This window comes from Alosa sapidissima, chromosome 14 (assembly GCF_018492685.1).
Source record: "Alosa sapidissima isolate fAloSap1 chromosome 14, fAloSap1.pri, whole genome shotgun sequence".
Classification (NCBI taxonomy): domain Eukaryota; kingdom Metazoa; phylum Chordata; class Actinopteri; order Clupeiformes; family Clupeidae; genus Alosa; species Alosa sapidissima.
The window spans coordinates 1,196,191-1,221,021 of record NC_055970.1 but is presented as its reverse complement, the minus strand read 5'-3'; the positions used below and the strand labels follow the sequence as shown (position 1 = coordinate 1,221,021).

Below are 24,831 nucleotides of genomic sequence, written 5' to 3'. Positions count from 1 at the left end.
ACCTAAAATATTCTTTGTGTTTTTAATTAAATAATGAATTAATTATAAATAAATAAATAAGTTAATATTAACTCCAAAAAGTGTTAAATAAAACACATTTTTAAGTGTTAACTGTTAACACCATGAAAGAGTTCACATTAAAATTAACTCCAGGTGAGAGTTGTATTTTACCCCCCTTTGGATTAGTATTTTAACTCCCACAAGTGTCCCACAGTTTTAATTCCAGAAAAGAGTTTCAAAATCAACTCCCGGAAAAGAGTTACTTTAACTTTTCCCTGGAGTACAGTCGATGGTCTCACATGTACACTCAAATGTAGTTGATATAAACTCCCAGAGAGTTTATTCCAAAGGCCAGAATTTGCTGTGTACAGTACTTTAAACTTTCAAAGTTTCTTTCTTCTTTCCTTTGATTCATAAATTACTTTAGTTAAAAACAGATTTCTCGGACCTCTTCTTTTGATGTAAAGGTCAACAAGGGACAGGGACAAACCGGTTTCACTGGCTGACCAAAAGAGACCGTACTCTCTTCACAATGTCCAGCTTTTCCAAAACCCACTCCAAACATTTGCATTGGCCAACTATGGACAACACTATCTTCTCATCTCAGGCCATGTTTGTCATGCTTGTTTTGTTATTCAAATACATTGGGCAAAGGTGGCAATAATGTGAAAGCACAATAGCACAATGTCCCTGTATACTCACTCAGAGAGGCCTGGAGGCCCAGTCCAAAAAGGGAAACAGGGAATGTGAACAGCGAAGGGATGTGGCGTCGATGCTGGGGTCGATGGGTGATGTGCCCCAAGTTGGCCTGACTCCTATTTTTAGTGAGGAAGTCCAGGGTTACTTAAAACATGTTGCTGCACTAATCTAAAATCTTCAGTAGTCTGTACCCATCTCATCCGCATCTTATAACCTGCATGTCAGGTCATCGTAGTTGTCACCATGACCATGTTATTAGCAGCACTGTGGGGAGGGGCTGTGGGTAGTGCAAGAGAGGATCTGCAATTGCACAGTCGAGGCTGCTGCAAGGCCCTCAAACAACTTATACACACAGTAATATCTACAGTATACCCTTTTTTAAGCTCACATTAATCGATATGTTACTGGCAGGAATTCTCTGGATTCTCTCGATTACCACTAGCCTGGGAACACCCAGACCTTCACAAGTGTACAAGTGGGAAGTGTACAAGTGGGAGTGGGTCTGGAAAAGGTTCACTGACTTACGACTTCCAGCAGGGGCGTAATTAGCAGTGAAATTAAACTCTAATTGGTGCATTAAACTCTTACCCTATTGTTTCAAAAGTGTAGCAATCTTGTAAACGAAGGTTTTACATGCAGTTTTTTATTCAAATCCAAAGAAATACGTGTACGTGCCGGATTAGCGATTGTATTTGTGTGCCGAGGTTTTAGGGACATTGGAAATGAGCTTCAATGGCCTCTTGGCCAGACGGACCTTCAGAGCAAATCCCAAATTTGCCGAATGGTCATATGGGTATTCCTAGGCTGGAATACTACTCCACTACTGCTCCATCCTCTGGAGTCTGTGTGAATGCATCAGGTCTGGGACACACTGGAAGGGAACTAAAGCGAGGGGTACAGGGGGCCATGCAAAGGGCTAGGGCCACATACAAAAAGGATGCATATAGAAGAGTGTTTTTTTCTATTTTGAATGTCTAGGCATCCAGGGATACGCGCCATTACCTTAATTATAGTCCACTGATTATATGCCACTGAGTTTCATGATCAGCCTCTGTGGGATGATTGGGTTGAACGCTGAGCTGAAGTCAATGACCAGCAATACATAATATTCTCATTGTCTATGTGAGACATTTGTTTTGTCATTCGGCAAACTGGACTGGGTTTAAGTGAGCTGGAGGGCTTGGCCTTGATATGTGACAGGGCGGGACTATTCCAAACACTTAATCATGACAATGATGATGTGTGTGAGTGCAATGGGACGATAGTCATTTAGGCAGGTCACTGTCTGCTTATTGGGAATTGGGATGATGGTGGTGGACTTCAAACACAGCGTGACAGTCTTAGACTCTTGGCTGCTGCAACCTTTTACAAAAAAGATTTACTTGCCAGTCATCTTGGCAAGAATCCTTGCTCAAGAAGTTTATCTTCTGCTCTTCTCAGCATACAGCAATTTCTCCTACAGAGCTGCTCACATTATCGATCGGCTGAACTGAACTCTCTACTCTATAGAACTCTATGCTTCCTCTGCTGGCGCATAGGTTATCAGAAACTGTATCAAAATAAAAGTCCTTGCACCTTGTCAGTGCTAGTACATTAGTTTAGTTCAGACTCATTTACTCTGAATACAGGCAGCAACAGTTTGTTACACTCTCACTACTTCAATCTGTAAGGCTGTGCTGATTCTGAGTTAACCATGACATATGCATTGCCACAGGGCGAGACTCCACCAAGTCCTATGTGGAGGTTACTGAAGTGAAGAACTGGGCAGATGCTCAGAGATACTACAAAGAGAAACACACAGACCTGGCCAGTCTGAGGAATCAGGTAGAGCATGACCAGATAGAGAAAATTAGAACATATACATATATATGGGTCTGGATCGCCTGTTCAGAGATACCTGGGAGTGGTCAGATGGCTGCAGCTCCACATTCTGCCACTGGGAAACTGGAGAACCCAGTTATGGCGGTGGTGTGGATGGGCTGTGCACTGCAATTACACCCAGTTGTCAGTGGAATGATGAAAAATGTAGCCATCATCTGAACTTCATCTGCTATGAAGGCGAGTCTTTTTTCACTTGATTCTTTTTGACGCTTAGTGGTGTTACCATCTCCTTTGTTTTTGTTGTCCCCTTACTGTACAGTAGTACTATCTCTCAATGGTGTTTTGATTTCTTACTTGAGTTCCTATCTGTTAGTGATACCGTCTCTCTGTGGATGGTCCATCTGCTCACCCTACACATTTAGCTACTGAAGATAAAAAGAGTAGCTCAGAATGACTTAAAAACTGAACACATGCACCTTGCTTACCCCTATTTTACTTCCAGAGAAACTAGTTCTGGTCCATGAGAATAAGACCTGGAAAGAGGTGCTGCAGTACTGCCGAGAGCACCATGTGGACCTGGTGTCTACGACGTCCGAGTGGGTCCAGCACTGGGTGAGCGAGCTGGTTAACGGAGCCTCCACTGCTCACGTGTGGCTGGGCCTGCTCCACTCCTACGGCCTGGGCTGGTTCTGGGTCTGTGGAGAGACCGTCTGCTACAGCAACTGGACCCAAGGGCATGAACAAGTGGAGTCCTTCAAATACAGAGTGGGGGCAGTGGAGTCTGGAGGGGCATGTGGGTCAGCAACTTGACTGAGACCGACCAACTCAACTTCATCTTCACCACTGAAGGTGAGTCCATCTCTGCTCAATATGGACATGAATGTGTGTGTGTGTGTCTGTGGGTAGTTGGATGGTGGTGTTTGTGGTTGGGGGGGGGGGGGGCAGGTCTTCTGATTAAAAAAAATAAGATTATTAATGGAAGAAAACATTAGAAAACATTAATGGAGGAAATAGGTATATTACAAAGTTGGTTTAACTTCAGTTTAAGTGTGTGTGTGTGTGTGTGTGCGTGTGTTGTGTGTATGCATGTTTGTGTGTGTGTGTGTTTGTATGCATGTTTGTATGTGTGTGTGCGTGTGTGTGTGTTTGTATGCATGTATGTGTTTGTGTGTGTGTGTGTGTGTGTGTGTGTGCGTGCATGCATGTATGTATACAGAGCAGTAGGACTGGATCACCAGCTCAACGTTAACAACCCCAATTCAAAAAAGTTGGGACATGTGTAAAATGCAAATAAAAACAGTATGTGATCATTTGAAAATCTCATAAACCAATATTTAGCTGCAAAAAGGACATAGACAACATATCAAATGTGACCCGATCTGACAAAATCAGTCACAAGTCGCACATTCTAATTTTGAGATACAGGCCGATTACTTCAAAAATCACTGCAAATATTGATTTTTCTTTTTTGGTGTTATATGAAAGAAGAGGCATTCAAAATGAAAGTTTCATAGTCAAGACAAAAATGTAAAGTTACAAAAAATATTATTCCAGGTGGCAAAAACTACCTGTAGACCTACTTGCCTGTAACCTGTAACTTCAAACGCATTTTTTTCAGTTTTTTAATTGGAAAAAGATAGTGGGAGGCCATTATTCAAATTGACCTGGTCCCAATCCAAAGGACTTCAGGACATATGAACGGAAATGTACTTTCCTTCGTACGCAGTGTGGACGGCCATGACAGCATTGGCAGCCAGGTAATAGAGTGAACTGTCTCATCTTCCTCATCTGTCTACAACATGTAATAATTATCTGACAGTCTCTGGGGACGTTATGGCAGTCCACACTGCACTACGAAGGGAAGTACATTTCCGATGTCCTGATAAGTCCTTTGGATTGGAGGTGTACAGCAGGGCGTGAACACACATAGATGCCCATATATTGGCATTACCACCACAAAGACGTCTTGAAATGTGTTTGTACTCCAAAACCACCTCCAGTGCATCTTAAAGTAAAAGAGTGTATTCACACACACACATTCTGCAGCACATGGGCTTTTGTTTCTTTTGATTTCAAACTCGACCTTCACATGTTCTGTACAGATGTCATTTTAAAGCATGTAGACTTGACAAGAATGCATACAGTCTTTGTGTTTATCACTGTGTGCTGTGGTCTGTCCATCTATTGAGTTAAGTGTATTCGGTGCAGTATTTTTCCCCCTCAAGGTCCAATGGGATGTCACATGAATGGCATCTCAATCAAACTGCATCTTCAGAACCTTTACTAATGCAGAGCTCAAAACAATCATTGAGTTAGCTCAAGTTTAGTACCATAGCCCATACATCCCTGCTATAAAAACAGCCTGACCAGCTTAAGGTGGTTTGCTCGTTAACCGTTGACCAGCTTGTTAACCAGCTTGTTTGGCCACCCTAAAATGGTTGATCAGCTAGACCAGCAAAACTCTTCTGAAAACACTTTAAACTGGTTTACCCAGTTTACAATGATCACCAGCAATACCATCTTACACCAGCTGTATCCCACATGATAGGCTGGTCACACTAGCATGACCAGCTTCCTCAGATGGTCATTCTAGCATGTCCACATATTGGCCCAACCAGCTACACCAGCAAGAGCTGGAAGAAAACCAACAAAGACCAGGTAAAACTAGCTATCAGCATAAGCTGGTTTCTAGCTGTTTTTTTTCAGCAGGGATCCCACTTTTAATTCACTGAAGGTGCACACACTTCTGGGTTCACTTTTGCATTGGCAGAGAAACTTTACAGGTTAGCAGACCGTGCTAAACAGTCTATGTTGTGTATTATCCACTCAACTCTGTGATTGAACCTGTCTCAAAAAACAGTTGGACCTTTTCAAACTGAATTAGAAAACATTAAAACATGTTGATCAATAATTTGAGGATGTCCCTTTATTGTAGATTACCACAGTTCTATTTGTGGGTTGATTTCCCATGTACATTTTCACATAAAAAACATTTTATGTTGCATGTTTGTGTTTATAGTTCTTAGAAGACACTTTAAACATCAAAATTAAGAGTTTAAAGTAGTATAGCCTACATTAAAACAAAAAATACCAATCTTTAGTAATAGAATAAATATAATTTAACAGAAGACTAATCATAAACAAATACAAACATATTATATGCAAACCGTGACAAAGGATAGATAGTTGAGGGGCAGCCGTGGCCTACTGGTTAGGACTTCGGGCCGGTTCAATCCCTGACCCAGTAGGAAAAATGTGGGCGGGGGAAGTGGTCGAGCACTGCTCTCCACATCCACGGCTGAAGTGCCCTTGAGCAAGGCACCCAACCCCTCACTGCTCCCCGAGCGCCGCTGTAGCAGGCAGCTCACTGCTCCAGATTAGTGTGTACACTGTGTGCTGTGTGTTTCACTAATTCACAGATAAATGGGATAAATGCAGAGACTAAATTTTCCTCACAGGATCAAAAGAGCATATATACTTATATAAGGTAAACAGACGAGTGTTTAGACTATCACAAGAAGGACGAGCGTTAGGTAAATCATTCCACCAACAAGAAATCACAGAGGAAAAGAGTTGTGATTGTGACCTCACAGTGTTGATGGAGGGCAGATACAGCAGGTGCTCATCAGAGGACTGCAGTGGACGAGATGGGACAAGGAGCATGATCATGACAGGAGAACAGGAAGGTGCATATCCAGTAAGTGTCCTATAGGCAAGAGTGAGGGCTACAGCGCTACACTCTGGGGGCATGAACCTGGGAGGTCAGGAACATGCCCCCAGCCCAGAGTATAGCGCTGTAGCTTCCATTTTTTTTCCGTAGCGACAGTACTTGGTGACCTCAAGAAACGCAGGATTTCCCCTTTCAATTCTGCTAGCTATAGGAGGCCAATAAAGAGTCATTAACAAAGGAATTACATAATCTGCTTTGACTGATTAAAGACCAGACATCCCACTGCACTCTCTCTCTGTATTGTCACCAAAATGCATGAACCATCGAATGCACACAGCGAGACATGATGGTGCCTTTGCATGATGGTGCCTTTGCATATTAATTCCAACTCCATGTGTATTTGTCACAGTTTGAAACAGTAATAACATACTTATTTGAACCCTGATAAAACCAATTACAAACCTTTCAGATTTAATAGGCCCCAGGGGAGGGACAGAGTCTAAGTTAATATCAGCATCCCATCATCCTCTATCATCATCTAATTTGGACCAGGTTATTATCTCAGATAAGACAGCACATATCACAAAACACGTCGAGGGCTGCAATAGATATGGCCCTCGTGCTCAACTGCATAGGTATGTGTTCTCGCCAAAGTGCTATATATGCTAATACTAGACGCAAATTAAAAAAAAAACATTTGTATTAATTTTCTTTATGGTTATGTTTGAGATTAAAGTGAAGTGAAAATAAACTACACATGCTCACTGATGCTGAAATATTATAATACTTCACAGACAGTCATGCGAACCGAGATTTTCTTGATATTATTTCTGAAATTAGAAACAGCTAATGCAATTGGGTCCCCATGAAATTGTGAATGATGTTTGGATGTGGACATCAGGACAGTGGGTGATACAAGTCCCTCAGGTCATTAGGCACAACAAGGCCATCTGGGAAGAGTAATCAGGGAAGTACTTGTAGTAGCCAGGCATTGCTTGGGATTTATAACATATGAAATTAGCTCAAGATTTGCCATGAAAGATCAGTTCATTAAAAATGCATTACATGTGTAAAGGATCAGTTGATGCTAAATGTAAAAGCTGAAAGTCATTAATCTCGACCCCTGCTTCTTCTGTCCGAGAGTAGCCGTGTTAAAACCCTTCCAATGAGCACTGCGCATAAGCAAGCCATGCATATATGTCACGGGAACAGCCGAAGGGGAACACAAGGGGCAATGAATCAAATCTCAAATCCCAACTTCTGGTCAGCATTCCCTCTCTAATTAACAAATGGCAACAAGCCTTTGTTCCAAAACAAGGTATATCACATGGTTGCAGTTGGGCACGTATCACATGGTTGCATCACTATTCCCTGAATGTCACCGGCATCAAGGCCATGATCCCAAATCATGCTCATTATCATTCAAATGGCCTGTCAAATGAAAGGAAACAGTCGTTTGTCATTGCATTCTCTCTTCTTTTAATCATTTATCTCTCTTTTCCTTTGTGATTCATTAAAGGCACTCGTCTGTCGCGCGTGTGGGCCCCCCTGGTTGAATCTGCTCAAATCAGCGTGTTGGATTACACTCGAGAGGGGGCAGGGACAGGTACCTGATGCTTCAGCATCTGCGGGGAACGGCACTGATGCGTAGACGCCATTAGCTAGGTAATGAGCCTGGGTTCTCCGGCAGGCTCGGGCCCTGAAAAGAGGAGTTTCAAGAGGAGGAGGAGGCATTTGGAAAGAGGACGAAGAAGAGGCGGAAGGCCAACAGCGTTGGGTGCTGCCAGGAAGCCCTGGTCCGGCGAGGTTTTCTGAGCCTGTTCTGACTGGCAGCTGCCGGCGCGGCGTGGAGCCGCGGGTCCGACCCACGGAGAGGTGGGGGCAAGCCGTTATGCAAATGAGCCGGCCCCCGCTTACCCCCCGATTAAAAAGCCAACTGATTGCTCTCTGAGAACGCTCCAGTGTGGCAGAGACAGCTGTTTTACCCCTCTCTCCCACCCCCCACCCCCACACACACATCACACACACACACACACACGCACACACACACCCGCCAACCTTTCCCTCCACCCCCTACACACCCACATCTGTTGTGCCCACTCTAACTGGCCTTCCATTGCCTTTCTGGCCCTAATGCCCTCTCTCTGGCATGCCTGACTGACCCCCATCTGCCTCCTTCATTCTCCATTCCACTGTGTGATTTGGCAGCCGTGCAGGTCTGAAGGCTGTCTCTGAAGGGGTTAACTCGCTCACACATTCCAGCTTTGGCTAATGAGAATGTTTTCTCTCTTTTCGTTTTTGTTCTCTTGGGATAAAATTATTTCACCAATGTGTCGCTTTTCTAAAGGCCTGTGTCTTTAATGATGTCTAATTAGGTGTCATTTCAACCTGCTTCATCAATGCAGTATTAATAGACAATGTGCTGCTTTTCACAATCAAATTGCATATTCAAAATGCCACTCTGTGCAGATTAATGTTTATATACACAATTTTGGATTGGACACAAACTATCCAATCATAATGAATGGAGGTTTAATTTGATACCCTTGACACATTCCAGTTAGACAAATTGACATGAAACATATCTGCCAGCTATAGTTGTCCACTGTCATTCTACTCAAGTCTGCCATAATTCCATTCCCTTGAACATGAAACATGAAAACATGGCGATACTCAACATCCTTGATGTTATTCTGCTTACTTTTATAAAGCTGATATTACAATGTTTGAGCCAAGGTGTTTTTCAAAAAGTGGATCTATGAACCCCCGTAGAATATGTGTAGCATGAAATTGAAGGCTGGAATTCTGATATCTGTGTTTCTGCTCGGAACTGGAGTTTGGTCTCAGCAACTTCTCCTCCTCCTCATCAAACACTTGTACACACACACACACACACACACACTGTTTGGTCTCAGCAACTCCTCCTCGTCAAGCCGAGCTACTTGTTCAAACAAGCACAGAAACTAACAGTAATGCAGACTTATATTCAAAGGCACTGAAAGCATAGCTGCATGAGACATTTCCCTCAGCCTCATGAATACAAGTGTGGGTTGTTGTGTGAATGTAAACAGACAGAAAGAAAGAAAGAAAGCTAAGGAAGGAGAGAGAGTGAAAGTAAACACATTGCTGATCCTTGGAGCCAATTGATTGTTTTTTGTCAAGCTAGAAACTGATGAATAACCATGTAGCATTCTCCTGCTTGGTTTCATAACGTTCTCTGATTTAATGAACTCGTTATCTGCCCCTTGTCACATCTATAATTTCTGCTCAGATGGTTTTGTAACTCCTTCTTACTCTGATAACTCATGTTTCTCTTAGTCTAATATTTTTTTTTATTCAGTGCCAAACAACTGAAAAATGACTTGGTAAAAATATTGTTTGTTGTTTTAATGCTAATTCCATTCTCTTCCCAGATGGATATACCACCATACCTGCCCCCGAATGTGAATTATTTCTCACCGTAAGCTATAAACAACAATAATTTCAGAGAGTGTAACCTTAAAGGCAATCTTCAAGGATCATAAAATGTCTTCACTAAGTGACGGGACTTTTCTTTGAGTCTGTAAACCTTATTAAATAATACACAGAGGTTGAGCTATTTATTTCCCCTGGGCTGCTTTTCAGCCGTAAATGGAGTCCTCAGGTTGGGCTTGTCCTTAATACATCACATTTTGACAAGGCAAACTACTAATGTGTGAGTTGCTGTCAGAAGATAATGAAATGCAAACAATACAGATGGCGCCATAAACACTGACAGATAGTTTGTAGTCTAGATGAGATGGTGCAAGGTTCAGGGACAGGTTGATGACAGCTGCCATTCACTTCTCTGGCTGAAATGTCAGGTATGTTCTCCCAATACAACTTGGTGTGGCTGGATCAGATTTGATTTGGGGTAAAGTTGTACGAAGTAAACACACACACACACACACACACACACATTCTAACACTGGTATCTTACTTGACTTACCTGTGTTTACAGAATAAGCATGTAGAGAATAATGCATGTAGAGAATATATCGATAGTAATCCTCTATATGAAACAATGGAAACTATTTTACTACTCAACATTATGAAAACATATAGTCTATTTCACAGACTGGGTGACATGTTGTTTACATTTCATTACAAAATGAATAAAAAGTAAACATGTCTTTACTGTAATTCAATTAGTGGAATGACATTGAGGAGAGTGTCAGTGCATGCCGTTACAGAAGTCTTCCTTATCATGCTAACAGCGTGAGTAAGTGGATTGTTCGACACAGGGTCTGGCTAGTACTTTGCAGATGTTTTAGCCACAATGATGTTAAATATGAATTAACAATATAAAAAAAAACATCAAACAGTAAATACAAAAATATATTTAAAAAAGATATATATTTTAGAAAATACCTGCATTTGTATAAATGGTTAAACGTTTTACACAGTACTGTGTGCACATACACAAACATGTAGGTTCCTATGCATTCCATTGTGTACATTTTTATTATTTTTTGTGGGCTGACCTTGGAATATGTGTTCTCAGTATGGCATGGCTAAACCCATCAACCTACTCACATAGATAACCATCAGGTGCACAACATAATGTACATAAATGTTGAGTGTAATTGTCATAAATCCAAATGCAGTTTGGACATTTGAGTTTGACTTGCATGTGAATCTGAGTAAGTGATGATCCTTCCATCTGAACATTGAAAGAGTGTGTGTTTGCTGCTGAACCCCTGGTGGGAGATGTACAGTTTGGATCATGTACAGTACAGTATGGATCATGGACAAATAAATGGGCAAAATAGTGGTATTTGCAGCATGTGTCACTTGTAGGACCAGCAGAGTTCAAATCATGTGGCCTGTCCGTGGTAATGAACCAACGAGATGGAAAATCATTATAACCCAAGTCCTAATTATGCTCACTCAAGCAAATTTGATGGCTTCAGCTCAACCATCTCCATCTGGAGAGAGAGAGAGAGAGAGAGAGAGAATAAGTCCCATCAAATCAGGGAGGATGATCTGGTATTGTTTGGTGATATCATTAAACACTACACAAAGCAATAGATACATGAGCTTTTGTAGGTTTGGTAGTCTCAGGTATCAGATCATTTTTGCTCTGTTTAACCCTTGCTCTGTTTAACCCTTAACAACATAATTATTTATTTTGTCTACAAACAATGGCTCAAACTCTATTTATAGACAAAATAACTAATTATGAATCGGATATAATGGGAAAATAAGTCCCGACAGGGTAAACAGGACTCCAATGCGAAATGTACCTCTGAACATTGGAAAGGCCTGTTCATGTTAAAGGAACTTTCTGTCACATTCTGAAGAGCCGTAAAATAAGTGGACCTTTAATAGGCAGAATTGGGTCTCTGCCAGTAGCGATGCCATGAATGCCTGATATTGCTCTATGTAACTTGTTCCGGACAGAACATGAACCCTTTCATCAGTTCTCCAGCACTGAGGACCCCCTTTGCTCTAAATTTGTACTCAGTGTGTGAGGAAAAGTCGGAATACTACATGGTCTTACTTTTATGGAAGAGGGGACTTTTAATCAGAGAGGACCACCGAATATGGCCTGCGCAGACACAGAGACATCAAAAACGAAGCATATGCACACTACTGCTGTTGTGAGCCCAGTTTTGACATAAACAAACTTATGTCAGCAACCCAGTAGCTTCAAGTAAAGCATCAGCAAAAAAAGTCCTACAATTCTTTCAGGTTTGTATTTAATTAATGGTAAACATAGCATTTCTGATATTATTTAAAAATAACCATTTTATGGCAGTAGATTTTTTACAATGTATGTATCTCACTTCTAAATGTTCGGAATGGCCCCTCATGCCATAGTCCACTTGCCTAAAAAAAACATTTGATTATGTGTTCAGCTCTCTGAGGTCTAATACTGAGATGTTATAGCACCTTTCTTGATGAATGTATAAGAGACTTGAAGTGGCCTCATGTGGACTTTCAAACCTATTGTCACTATGCTATGTCTTTCTTTCCCCTTCACTGACTAAAAGCACCTGAAAGATCAATGTGACATTTACAGTGAAAACCCACTCAAGTAGAGGGCTGTTGGGTCTGAGACGTTGACTAGATGAATTACCGTCCCCTATTTGATTGCTCTTCTCTGGGGTGTGCACAGAATTTTTAGTGCCCATTGAAGTGTCACTTTATGATTAAAATCAATCATAGAGTTCTGCATTATTAGAATCCCAATTGTCTCTTTAAACTTCAGTAATGAAATTCAAACAGAGATAGGTGTGCTTATTTCATTAAATGTTAAATCAGTGATAGGTAAACAGATGCGTTTTTTGTTGGGTGAATCACAACATAATTAGAAAAGTGTCCTCATCACTGCACATTACGTTTTCATTAAGAAGAGTAGAAATGTGCCTATACATAGAGCGCCCCGATTACTCTGTGTCACCAAATGCACCCTGTCTGGTTGAAACAATTTCACACTTAGAGTCCAATACATATTACAGACACAGGCACACACGCACACACACACACACACACACACTTAGCTGTAGAAGGCCATATTGCTATGCCATTAACACTGAGTGAGTATGGGGATATTTTGCCTGTGCACAATGCTGAATTGGATTTGCTGTCTTCATTATTACAGTATTTCCCATATGCTTCAAACTGTCACTTTTTGAAGACTTCCTTATTGTCTGTTTGCATGCATGTGGGATTGTATGGTGATTATGTGTGTGTGTGTGATTGTGTTGCGTCTCTTTAGCTTTGTGTGCTTGTGTGCTTGTTTATCATCCACATTGTTTACTTCCATCCATTCATCTCGATGAACTGCTTCTGTCAAATAGTAAAGAAAAAATACATTTGATTATATTATTGATGTGACAATATATTACAGTTAGCTTGCAGGACATCTCTGTGGATTCATTCTAGCTTATTGATTTTTGTATGAGCGTATATGGCTTGGAAATGATGTTTGGGATGCAGGGATGGCATGTGCAATGAACAGATGAAACCACCAAAAGTCTTTATCTAGGTGATAGCAAGTACAACATTCCTTAAAGCACAATTGTGATGTGATCTGGGAAAACCCTTCCAATGTATGATTCTGATACCATCCTAGCAACATCCAAGATTATGGGAGTTTCATATCCAGGATATTGCTAGGGGATAGTGTCCAGAATGTTGCTAGGATGGTATCACAATCTTAAGGTGGAATTTCACCAGAGAGGGTTGAAACAGAGCAAAAATCTAAGAATTTTAAGCGCACCATATGCAGGGTTTTCCTAGATCGCATCAGAATTTATTTACTGATGATATATGTCAAGAACTGTAATATAGCAAAGGTCTGTGTACAATATTGACAGTGCTGTGTATAAAATCCAGACTAAAACTGTAAAACCACATGTTTGCATGTGTACTTGTATAAATATGTCTTTGTATCTGTGTGTGCATGTATACATGTGAGTTATATGTGCATATGTGTCTCTGTGTGTACTGTATATAACTGTGTGTGTGTTTGTATGGTGTGTTCAAGGTGACTGACAGGTTGTCCTACTGTATGTTTGCGGGGGTAAGTGAACCCTTGGCAAACCCTCAGCAGGAAGAATCCTTCCGGAATAACTGGATTCCATGGTTTTAGCTTCTTAAACGTTCTGCACGCCTCAACATTGGTTCCGGTATGTGAACTTTGCTGACCTCTAGAAAACACATAATGACTGAGTTGGCCCCCTCGGAAAAACCTGTGCGAAACTTTACCCTACACATTTTAAGTGACCGAAGCGCTGGCCTGGGGCCAGCTGAAATGGCTACACTGTGCTTTTAAAAGGGGATGATGGTGCACTGAGTGACTCAAGGTCAGAGGATGACTTTACCCTTTTGGCCAGGATCCAAACAGCGGCAGTTTTTTTTTAAAAAAGAACAATAACAAAAAAACAGTTGCATTAAGTTTGGAAGCTTCTTTGCTCTCAGTCTTATTACTGTGATTTGTTGTACTATTATGCATGTTTGTTGCTACAGTTGTGGCTTCTCTGTGCACAATAAGAATAACAACATTCCAAACTACTATTTGATTCGCAGCTAAGGCAAAGAAAACTGATTATAAAAGAAACAGTGTTTACCAAGAAATATCTCATCTGACTTCTGGACCATAACATTCGACAAATAGGGAAGACTGACATGGAAAAATGGCTGCCATGACATCCCTGGTCTGTTCTGCAAAGCATCACTGTCACCTACATATAGTTCCAGCTCTGGAAGCTATACCAGGAAGGGTAAATCAGTGTGAGTCATGCAGAGTGGTAAAACAGCTTTACTTTATCATAGCACACATTTAAGCAACATTTTCTTCTGGACATACCCCCCATGGTTGAATGCTTAGTGTAGGAGCTGCTTTTTTGATGAATTATGGCATTCACTCATAACACTGTTGACCCTCTGTTGTAGCAGTCTGTCTTTTTCAATAAAATGCATTTAATAGATATCCGTTCCACACTGTTGGGCTTGCACAGTAGAATTTGAATATTAGAGCTTCTCTCTCTCTCTCTCTGTGTGTGTGTGTGTGTGTGTGTGTGTGTGTGTGTGTGTGTGTGTGTGCTTTTCCATGATTAGAGCAGAGTACACACTGACACCTTGTGGTCACTGGGCAAAACACCACCCTGCATTTCTCAGCCCATTGTAACCATAGAAACAAGACATGCATCGTCAATTTATCATTGTCTTACATTTTAAATAACATTTAAAAAAAAGAAAGAAATCTCTACACAGATCAATAGATACATCTAGAAATGAAGCGTCAGTCATGGGCTAGTTAAGCTTTCAAAGGGCCACTCATAATGCAATGGTAAGTGCAACAGTCGTGGATTGGATTTTACTGACAAAAGAAATAACTTAAAGGAGAAATCCTGCGAGTTTTCACATAGATGTTTCTCGAGCTCACCGAGTATTGGTATTGTCTGTATGAAGAAAAGTAAAACAAATCAAATAATCACAAAAGAGTAGATCCACCGCACTTCTGCAGCATTACATCTGGTGCATCAGACAAAGAGCGGACCGTGTAGATATACTAAAAGTACAAATTCGGAGCAGCACAGATGTAGTATTAGCTATGGCAAGGACTCCCTTTTGTGCACCTTAATTAAAGTTTATAGCTAATTCTACATCTGTGCTGCTCCGAATTTTTACTTTTAGTAAATAAAATAATCAGTTTTACATGCAGCCAGGCAGCTACAGCACTACACCCTGGGGGCATGTACATGGGGGCTCACGCTAGGTAAAACTGATTTTTTTTTTTCCATACCGACAGTACTCAGTGACCTCGAGAAACAGAGATCCATGTGAAAACTCGCTGGATTTCTCCTTTAACTCATATAAACTTTTGGATTTTGAGAGTCAATTTCTGGATGATGGAGTGATAGAAGGAGGTGGTCATAAGGTTGACTTATTTAACCATGACAGTGTGCATTACACAAAGCATCTGAATATAAAACCAAATTACATATTACGTTATTCTTATGTGATGCTTACAAACATATCAAGTACAGGACCTCACTGTGATATCTGAGCAGATAGTCTTTTTATGAGTGCAGGAATGTATCAGCATGTCACGATACATACAGTGGGCAGTGCTTCGACTTGGCCAGCTTCACTCAGTGATTTCAAATGATAAGGGATTGAATTACATCACATGGACGTGTCTCTGAGGGCTGTAGTGTTGAGCTTTCTACTAAAAGTGCATTTAGCACACTTTAAGTGGATTTGCAATCAGGAGCACTTAATGAGAATAAATGAGTCACTCTCTTTGGCCACTAATGAAGACTCAGTCGGCTGTCTCCCAAAGCATGTCGGTCAAATGTGTGTGTATATCCATATTTCCCAGAGTTCCTTTCATGTTTCTTAAAAAATCATTGCGCAATGTGAAGGAGGCATGAAACATCCCTGTCGGTGTTTAGAAATTGTCCTTGCAAAAGGACACTGTCCTTATTTGGATTCATCGTGGTCATGCTCTATGCTCGTGTGCCAGTGCACATTTCAGGGTTGAGTGTTCCATAGCTGGTGGAAAACAACCAGCCTTGTTTACACACTGAATCACATGCAAGATAATTGACAAAGCACTGGAACTCGCTTTGCGTGCTCTTCTCATGCAATATGCATTGTTTTTACAAAGCTTTCACAAAAGCAGGGAAACATGAATTAAATGGAATTTTGAGTACCAAAATGAAAACATGTGTGTGTGTGTGCTGACTTATAAAATAAATCAAAATAGTTGGCTTACTAAATGGGGTCTACGTGCATGCCCCAGTGTTGTGGATCTCATACAGCACAGCCTTGTCAGAGATAAGTACTGCTTTGCTGGCGATAAACAGTGTGTCTGTGTTGGAAAAAAAGGGTTGGAGGCCTGATGTGCTGGCTCTCCCTGTTTTCCTCTTTGTCCCACTGTACTGTCACTCCCCCCATCGCTTGCCTTGTTGGGGGGTGCAGGACGTTTGAAAAGCCCAAAGCTACTGGACGTGCCTCGACAAACACTCTGGCATCTCTCCAATCCTATTTAAAAAGGTTTTGTTAAATCAGCGCTTGCATTGGTGAAACAGTAAGAGGCAATTCAACTATATCTTGGATCTCATCCACGTTTGCGAAAAGGGGTTAAATAACAATTGTTCAGTCTGGACAGCACGGAATGTGATACCTAATAATTTCAGGTGATGTGGAAGGGTATATGGTAACATCAGATGTCATCAACTGCAAGGACATATACAGACTCAAGGTCCATAGAAGAGCACACAAACCTACCCTACATAAAGAACAAACAAGCACAGACACACATTATTATAAAATCAATGATCAAATGTACAAGGGCTGACAAGACATAAGCTTGAAAGGTATTCTGGGTCTACACCAAGAATATGTATTTAAGTGGTAAATGATATTAAATCTACATTGTACTTTTGACTAATCGTCATCTTTTGTAATGTAGCCTATGGAAGTTCAACCACATAGGACACAAATGAGTTGGGATTCTTTCTTTAATTTTATTAACCAGTGTGTAGGTAGTAACCAAAAATAGTCTCTGGCATTCAACGCCTAAAATACGTTAGCATGAATTGGTAATGTTGAAGCTTTGTTCTCTCCAACTAAAATATGGCAGTGGGCTTATTTTCTAAAACCAAACAAACATACACACACACTTAGAAATGGATAACAACACTTAACATGTCTAATACCAAAATAAAAAAGTAGTTTCAAGATCTCACTCACATCTTTAGCAGTTAGAGCAAATTATAGTAGTTACAGCAAATGTGGACGAATTATCCTCAAACTTCATTAGCACCTATAGCACAAACATATCACGTTTCTAACAGCATATTAAACACTCACTTTGAGTTATAACTACTGTGTGGAAAAGCTATTTACCAGGAAATATTCTGAATATCGGTACACAACAGCTTAACTTGCTTCCTCTCATAGCCTCCTCAGGGAAAAACGGGCGGTTCCAACTCACACAGGACTAATGAAATAGGTTAACTACAACTCGTCTTGAGCAAGGTGCCTAACCCCTCACTGCTCTCCGAGTATACGCTAATCAAATAATTTAAATTCTAAACCCACTAAATACCACTCTCTTCCTGGTCTGAAATATCGATTTATAGGCAAAAACCTATGAGCCTGAATTTAAATGCTCATTTAAAAGAAAAGTGGTCAGACGGATTTAGAGGGTTTTGCATCTGAACTCTTCATATATATTGCATTCAACTACAAATAGTAAACAACCATTTTTTAAGGTTAAGTATATGGCAATGTGGACCTCTGAACTCAATAGAAAACAATAAAAGAAAACAAATGACAAATCTCACAATATAAAAGATGAACCATAAATGTAGTGATTTAATCCCTTCTTTTTACCACCTGGTTACTGTAAGATCACTGAGACCAGTTCACCTGACTGCATTAGATAACGCAAGGAACCAAAAGGGAACCAGTCCTTGCTGCCTGTGGCATAGATGAAAAAGGACTCTTGAATGCCCTACATGGCTGGTTAATTAACCTGAAGTTCCGGTCATTTGCTAGAACAGAATCCAATGGCATCATCCCATTCCAAGACGAGCCTGACCCTGCCCAGTTACCTGTGGGCCCACTGGTGTCAATGAGGTTGACATTTACAATGTACCGAGTACTGTCGGTTTGAACAAAAAAATCTAAAACAATCGGGTTTCGAGTTGCTACAGCCAACAGCTAAAGAAGCAAGGCAGCTACAGGCTACACTCTGGGGACATGTTCATGAGCCTCCATTGCAGCCAGAGCTAATTGAATCCCTCTGATATTCCTCTCAAACCACAAGCGCATGAGACATTTTAAATATGTACTGCCTTTATTGACAAGTCACATAACAGCTACATGTATCTTAATGATTTAGTTATGTTTGTCATGTATTAGCCTATAATCAAACACTTTATTTAAGCAAGCTTTAGGCTTTAGTCTGTAATTGGACGTGTCAGTTTCTGACCATACATCATCAACACCTAGGAGACATTTCAGAAGAAAGGACACCCTTCCCTAAGGTCGGCTCACACCATCAGTGAGTTAGGGAACACAGCAGACTGAATATGCCATTGTGTGTTGTTCATTCACAATCTGAGATCCAGCACAAAGGCGACAAGGTGTGTCACATAATAGTCACAGAATAAAGTAACCGCACCTAGCAATACAACAATAAAACTGAATTATGGAAAGATCTGCTGATGAACTTACTGTAGACCTGCCCCTTTTGTCCTTGATATATCAGGCTGGGAAAGTAATCCACTGTAGTGACAGTATATCACAGAAGCCTTGCATGTCTATATGCATAAATGTCAAAACCCATGTAAACAAGTGCATACGCATTTCAATACACATAAGCATTTCAATACACCTTAAAACAGTTGCATTCTTTTGGCACCATTTCCTGGGAGTAGTCGTCAAAAAAATCTCAGGTGCCAGGTAGACCCCTCTGGCAAATTGAGGTGTCATAATTGGGAACAAAATTGGTTGTTAGATCTTGAAAAAGACCATCTCACTCCCACATGAGATCCCAAAGTATACGCAAGGAAAAGTAGGGCAAAGTTAAAAAAAAGACATGTAGGTCACATGTGTGGAATTCTGTGTCGGTATTGCATGTTCAATCAAAGTACAACTAGACATTGTATAATCTTTTTTTTTTTACATCTACTATATACAGACAATTGTCAGTGCTTATAACACATTTTGAGATTCTAACAAGAGCATGTGATAAAGTAATATAACTCATTTGTATTTTCAGTTTATCTATATGAATGGCTGAATTTAACCCAAATGATCCTTACTAATGAGGATTTTAGTCTTTTAGCCTGCAATGCTTTCATTTTCCAAATGTAATTCCTGGAACCTAATTGCAAATACTCTCTCATAACCACATCTTACTGGCAATAAAGAGTGTTGATCTGAGAGATCACAGGGAATGAAGGGGGGTGGGTCTCAGGTCTCATTTCGTTTGAGGATCCTCTAAAGCTCAATGGCTGAAATCATTCACTGATTCAAAGTTAGTGCTTTAAAAAGATTGTCCATTGAAAAGAGAAAATCTTCAAACACAGGTAATGTCTGGCTTGTTCTTAGTCCAGATGTATAAGAAATTTGGTTTAATGGATATCAAGGCCTTCTATGAACTAATAGCCCCCCCCCCCCCCCCCGACACACACACACACACACACCACCACTTAGCCATGAACAGTACCTACATGTGGGTGGAAATCAAATGCATTGTGTACATTTCATATGAATTCCCTCCATGAGTGATCTGGGAGACACCGGAGACATCTACTGCCATCTACAGCGCTGGAAAGCCCCAGGCAGAGCAGAGCAGGATTGAAGATCTCATTTCAAGTCTTTACAAGGAAACGGCTTAATCTGTGGAACTGTGTGTGTGTGTGTGTGTGTGTGTGTATGTGTGTGTGTGTGTGTGTGAGATGAGAGTGGGGGGTTGAGGTGGTCTGTGGATTTACACACTTCAAAGGGGATATTTTCAAGAGGTTGTCCCGATCTCTAGATGATATCCTGCTTAACCTTCAGCGCTCGCTCTGAAACTCTATTTCTCCCTCTTTCCCTGATGGTGGAGATCATCAGTCTTCATGAGGAGGTTTGATCTCTAAAGATAGGGACCAACAGAATGGAAAGAGTACGACACACATGGCCATGGCACTAAAGCTACTCTTGAAGTAGGATCACATATCTATTTAGGTTCTAATTATTTAACTCTACAATCTATCTGGGGTTTGGATTAAGGTTTGAAGTAGAATTAGTAGTAGTAACCATGTAGTGACAGGTAAGTGTATACGATGTCTACTATATAATGGATGACTTTATTACTATGTGAGTACACTGTAATAAGGATAGTTAATTTAAATAGACACTAGGCAATGTGTCACTTTGTGAAATATTGTATAAATTAAAACTAGTTCTTAAGGGAGCGAGGCAATATCCAGGCCAAATATTTAATTAAGCTGTAAAATCCATGTAAGTGATTGATTCAAACAAGGAACATTATAAAGTAATTTGCTATTTGAAAAACAACTTTCATTTGTAAATTAAACACAAATGTTTTCATGGCTGGCACTGCAGCCTACAATGAGAAGCCACAAGTGCAATTCATTGATCAAACAGAAGGATTCACGAGAGTATTGGATCAGGTGATGGATTACTCATCTGCATTGTGAGCCAATCAATATATTGGTAACTGATAAAGACTCCCTTGTAGCAGAACCTGATTTGTTGGCCTTAGTTTTAATAGTTATTACCTGGAAGGGTGAGCTGAATGTGACTTCATTTTGACTTATCATTTCAAACTTAGAGAAATGGCTGCAGACAAATATTACTGCTGAGCATATCTTTTCTGGGGTTTTTCACCTTGCAAGAAACCTATTTTGCGACTGAACGCTTCACTGAGGACAAAATAGCCTAAGGACACGCTGAACAAAACGGAAAAAAATAGCCACCGCTGCAAAATGCAAGTTCATTGTTGCATTTGTGTGTTTATGTGTCTGACGTGGGTCAAAAGATCTTTTCTCATTAGTGGTTCCTCGCTGTTAATGTTTGCACGGGGGGAATCCTGGGAGACAACATTCTCCTTGACCGCCTTTTTTCTCCCTCTCGCCCCTGGGCATGGGCTTCTGTTTCCATTTGCTCTCTGACACATGCCCGTTCGCTCAACAGCCGTGTGATCGCTGCAGCGAGCCCATCCACAGGAGGCCCCAGCTGAGGCGCGCCACTGTGGCAGGGCCACGGGCATCATTCTCAAAGGCCACCAGCAGATGGCAGTGTTGATGCATATCAGCTTTGACACATCTCAAAGGAGCTGTAAAAGTGAAGGTATTATTTAGATACATGTCCAGGCACATATCCACATATGCATCCATAACTAGAGAGGCCTGGGTTTTGCTATCTCAATGTCTTCCTAAGTACAAAGACGACCCAATTTTTTCTCCAGGATAAGATAAGAGTGTAAGAGAAGATAAGAGTGTAAGAGAAGAGGAACATATGAGTGGGACACATGGGGCGATAGTATAATACTCCTTGAGAGTGTCATCTGCACTGCATGAGCATATAACATGTAAAAAGGGTGTTGAAAAAATCATTGTGTATCAAAAGAAGTGTTGGACCCTGTTGATCAACGTCAAAGCGAAATGGCACCTTATAACACTTTAAGATCTTGAAAAATGTTGTAATTTTAAGTGTGCCACTTCTTTGTCTCTCTCTCTCTCTCTCTCTCTCTCTTTCTCCTCGTCCTCTCATCTCTCGTTGTGTCTTATGGGACCAAGGCTGAATAGGATACCAAGCTCTGATGGAAGTCCCAGACTTACAAGAGTTTCCATCCGTCTCTGATGGATAGCCTACAGTTAAACAAGGTTCCCTGAAGGGGATGCAAAGCCCAGGGGTGAGTGAGAGCATGAGGAGGTGGAGTTGTTTTTCCTGGTGAGCTCCGTGTGGAGCATCACCTAGGGAGAGGATGCCGACTATGATGAGACGGATATGAGAATAGCAGCACCTACTGTTCCCGTTTTTATGGAAAGTGTTTGATGTTGTCAGTTTTGCAGGATATTATGCCTTTTTTAGCTTTCAGGTGTTAGTTGGTCCCAGAGAGCAATGAGTAAATATCTTGATATCTGACTAAAAAGAGACAAAACAAAAAATCCATCCCATTGAATTCTAAAAGGACGTTTCTCATTGTTTTGTTGTAACCAGGAGGAGAAGACAACGAGGCTATTTATAATCATCATTTTACATGTAAAATGGGTTAATGAAGAAAAGAGAGAATGAAACATTGTCCTTTTAGTTTAGATCCGCAACTCTTTGGAGATTGAATATCACAAAGTATAGAAAAAAATATTAAGTACAGCAAATTTGATATTTTAGGTGGCTAATTCAACCAGCTTAATCTAAAGACACTTGCATGTCTTTATGACTGTTAATTCAATAAATCCTTTCATTTAACACATATTTTCAGACATATTTTCAAAAAGTTTGTCCTTCTGTATAAGAAAGAAAATGATTTGTACTCTGGAGGTGACACACAAAGCCACCTGAGGTGTAACCTACTTCTATCTTGGGTTATTTAGTACCGAGGCTTCACAATTTCATTTTAATAGTGTGTGGAATACTGTGGTGCAACACTCAGATTCACACACTTACATTCTCTCTCTCTCTCTCTCTCTCACACACACACACACACAGGCAGGCCAGCTGTTTTAGGTGAGTGTGAGTAGCATCTGAATCAGCTGATTGAACTTATTTCCCCGCACACCTTCAGCTCTTGACATTCTCTGTGTCCCGCTCACCTATGTAATCATTCCCCTCCTCTTTCAATTCCATGTCTAGCAATGTATTGCTTCTTCCCTGTTTCCTCATTCTAACTCCTGTGAAAGACTTTGGCAAAGACACACCCTGATGCCCCCCCCCCCTCTACACACCTCCAGCTCAGTGTTTTTCACCCGTTTAAAGCTGCTAATGAAATGTATGGGGCAAGGAGACATCAGCAATTAATCTGAACAGATGTGTATCTAGGTGAGTGCCAACGTGGCGGTGTCTCGGGAGCGTCGGCGCTGCCACACCACGCCGGAGCAGTTTGGAACCCAGCTCCAGGCAGGAAGTTTGAGTGAGCGGCAGGGGCGGGCGGCGCAGCGCCCGGGTGTTGAGTGGCGCGTTCGCACCCCCTCCGCTGTCACCGTGTAGCCCCGACGTCGGACTCGTTAAAATTAATTAGCTGCCGCCGAAAGGTCCTCGCACTTCAAAAGCCATCACATCTGCCTCTGTCCTCAGACAGGCTATATGCTATACGCTTGCTGGCGTGGTAAATCCAGGATGACAGGGACACACCTTTGGGGGGTTGGGTTGAGTTTCAGCTCAGCTGCTCAGGTACAAGTCGGAGAGGGCGTATGGGGGATTCCGGGGCTGGAATCCGGGATTACCATCTGCCGAATGGCAAAAGAGATGCAAATGTTCCTTGGAGACGTACCCTCGTTAAACACGTGAGCTGCCCGCCAGTGAAAGGCCTCGAAGGGTGAGATGCAGGACATCTGCGAGCAACTTCACCAGGTATGCGTGAGAAGAGAATGTTTCACAGTAAGAAACAATAACATCACACACACACACACACACACACTCTCTCTCTCTCTCTCCCTCTCTCTCTCTCTCTTTCTCTCTCTCTCACACACACACTCTCTCTCTCTCTCTCTCTCTCTGGCGCACACACACACACACACACAATCACCCCAGGCCTCATATTCAGAGAGCATGAAAAAAAAACTGTTTGAAGGTTAGCAGGCCAGACTGCATCATATCAATTTCAGATCAGCACCAAGTCTGGATGGCTGTTTGGGTTCTTGGCGTCCCAAGAAAGGAGGCAGGATAGAGCTGGGATGAAAAGCCTATCAAACTGACCTCAACTTTATCTAAATAGAATCAGACAGCAGGTAGCATTTCAACCCTAAACTAGTTGTGCTACAGTACATGACACAACCAGAGCTCAGATGATTTCCCAATCATTTTTATTCTTATTTATGTATTTTTATTATTTTTTTGTATTTATTTATTTATTGTTGTATTTATTTATTTCTATGTGTGTTCTCCCCAGCATAACCCCCGGGGATCTCTGGGCTGTGGCCTCTCTGCAATCAAAGGTGATCTCCTGGCCAGGCATGCTTCAAAAGATGGATGGTCCCACGAGTGCGCCTGTCATGAAAGGTAAGATCAAAAACACAATGGCCCTGTCCAGGAGTCCGCCTCACCCCGCGCCACAGCGGGAGAATGGACGACTCATCTCGATATCTGAGTGTGTATGTGTGTGTGGGAGGGGCAGGGGAGTTGACAGGCTTCATTTGTCTGTCCAGCAAGAGCCAGTGTCACATCCTATCTCTTGGCCACTGCTTGCCTAAAAGGTTTCCATTCTGAGAAGAGGCCTGCCTGGAATGGTCTGTTTGTTTGTCAAGACTTGAATATGCTGTCTCAAATGAAATGAAAACAATAAATATGAACACATGAATGTACATAGCTATATGTCACATGAAATGAAGACAATAAATCTGCACTAGTTTCACTGGTGGCCCACACCTACAGTATGCCACCTCATATTTTGGCAAAGGTGTGATTCCACATTGTATGTTTGT

At 41.3% G+C, this 24,831-nt stretch overlaps 1 pseudogene; it reads left to right on the top strand.

Annotated features, from left to right (window-relative positions):
* The first annotated feature begins 122 nt into the window (after positions 1-122).
* On the top strand, positions 123-23,398 carry LOC121682394 (annotated as a pseudogene).
* The last annotated feature ends 1,433 nt before the right edge of the window (positions 23,399-24,831 follow it).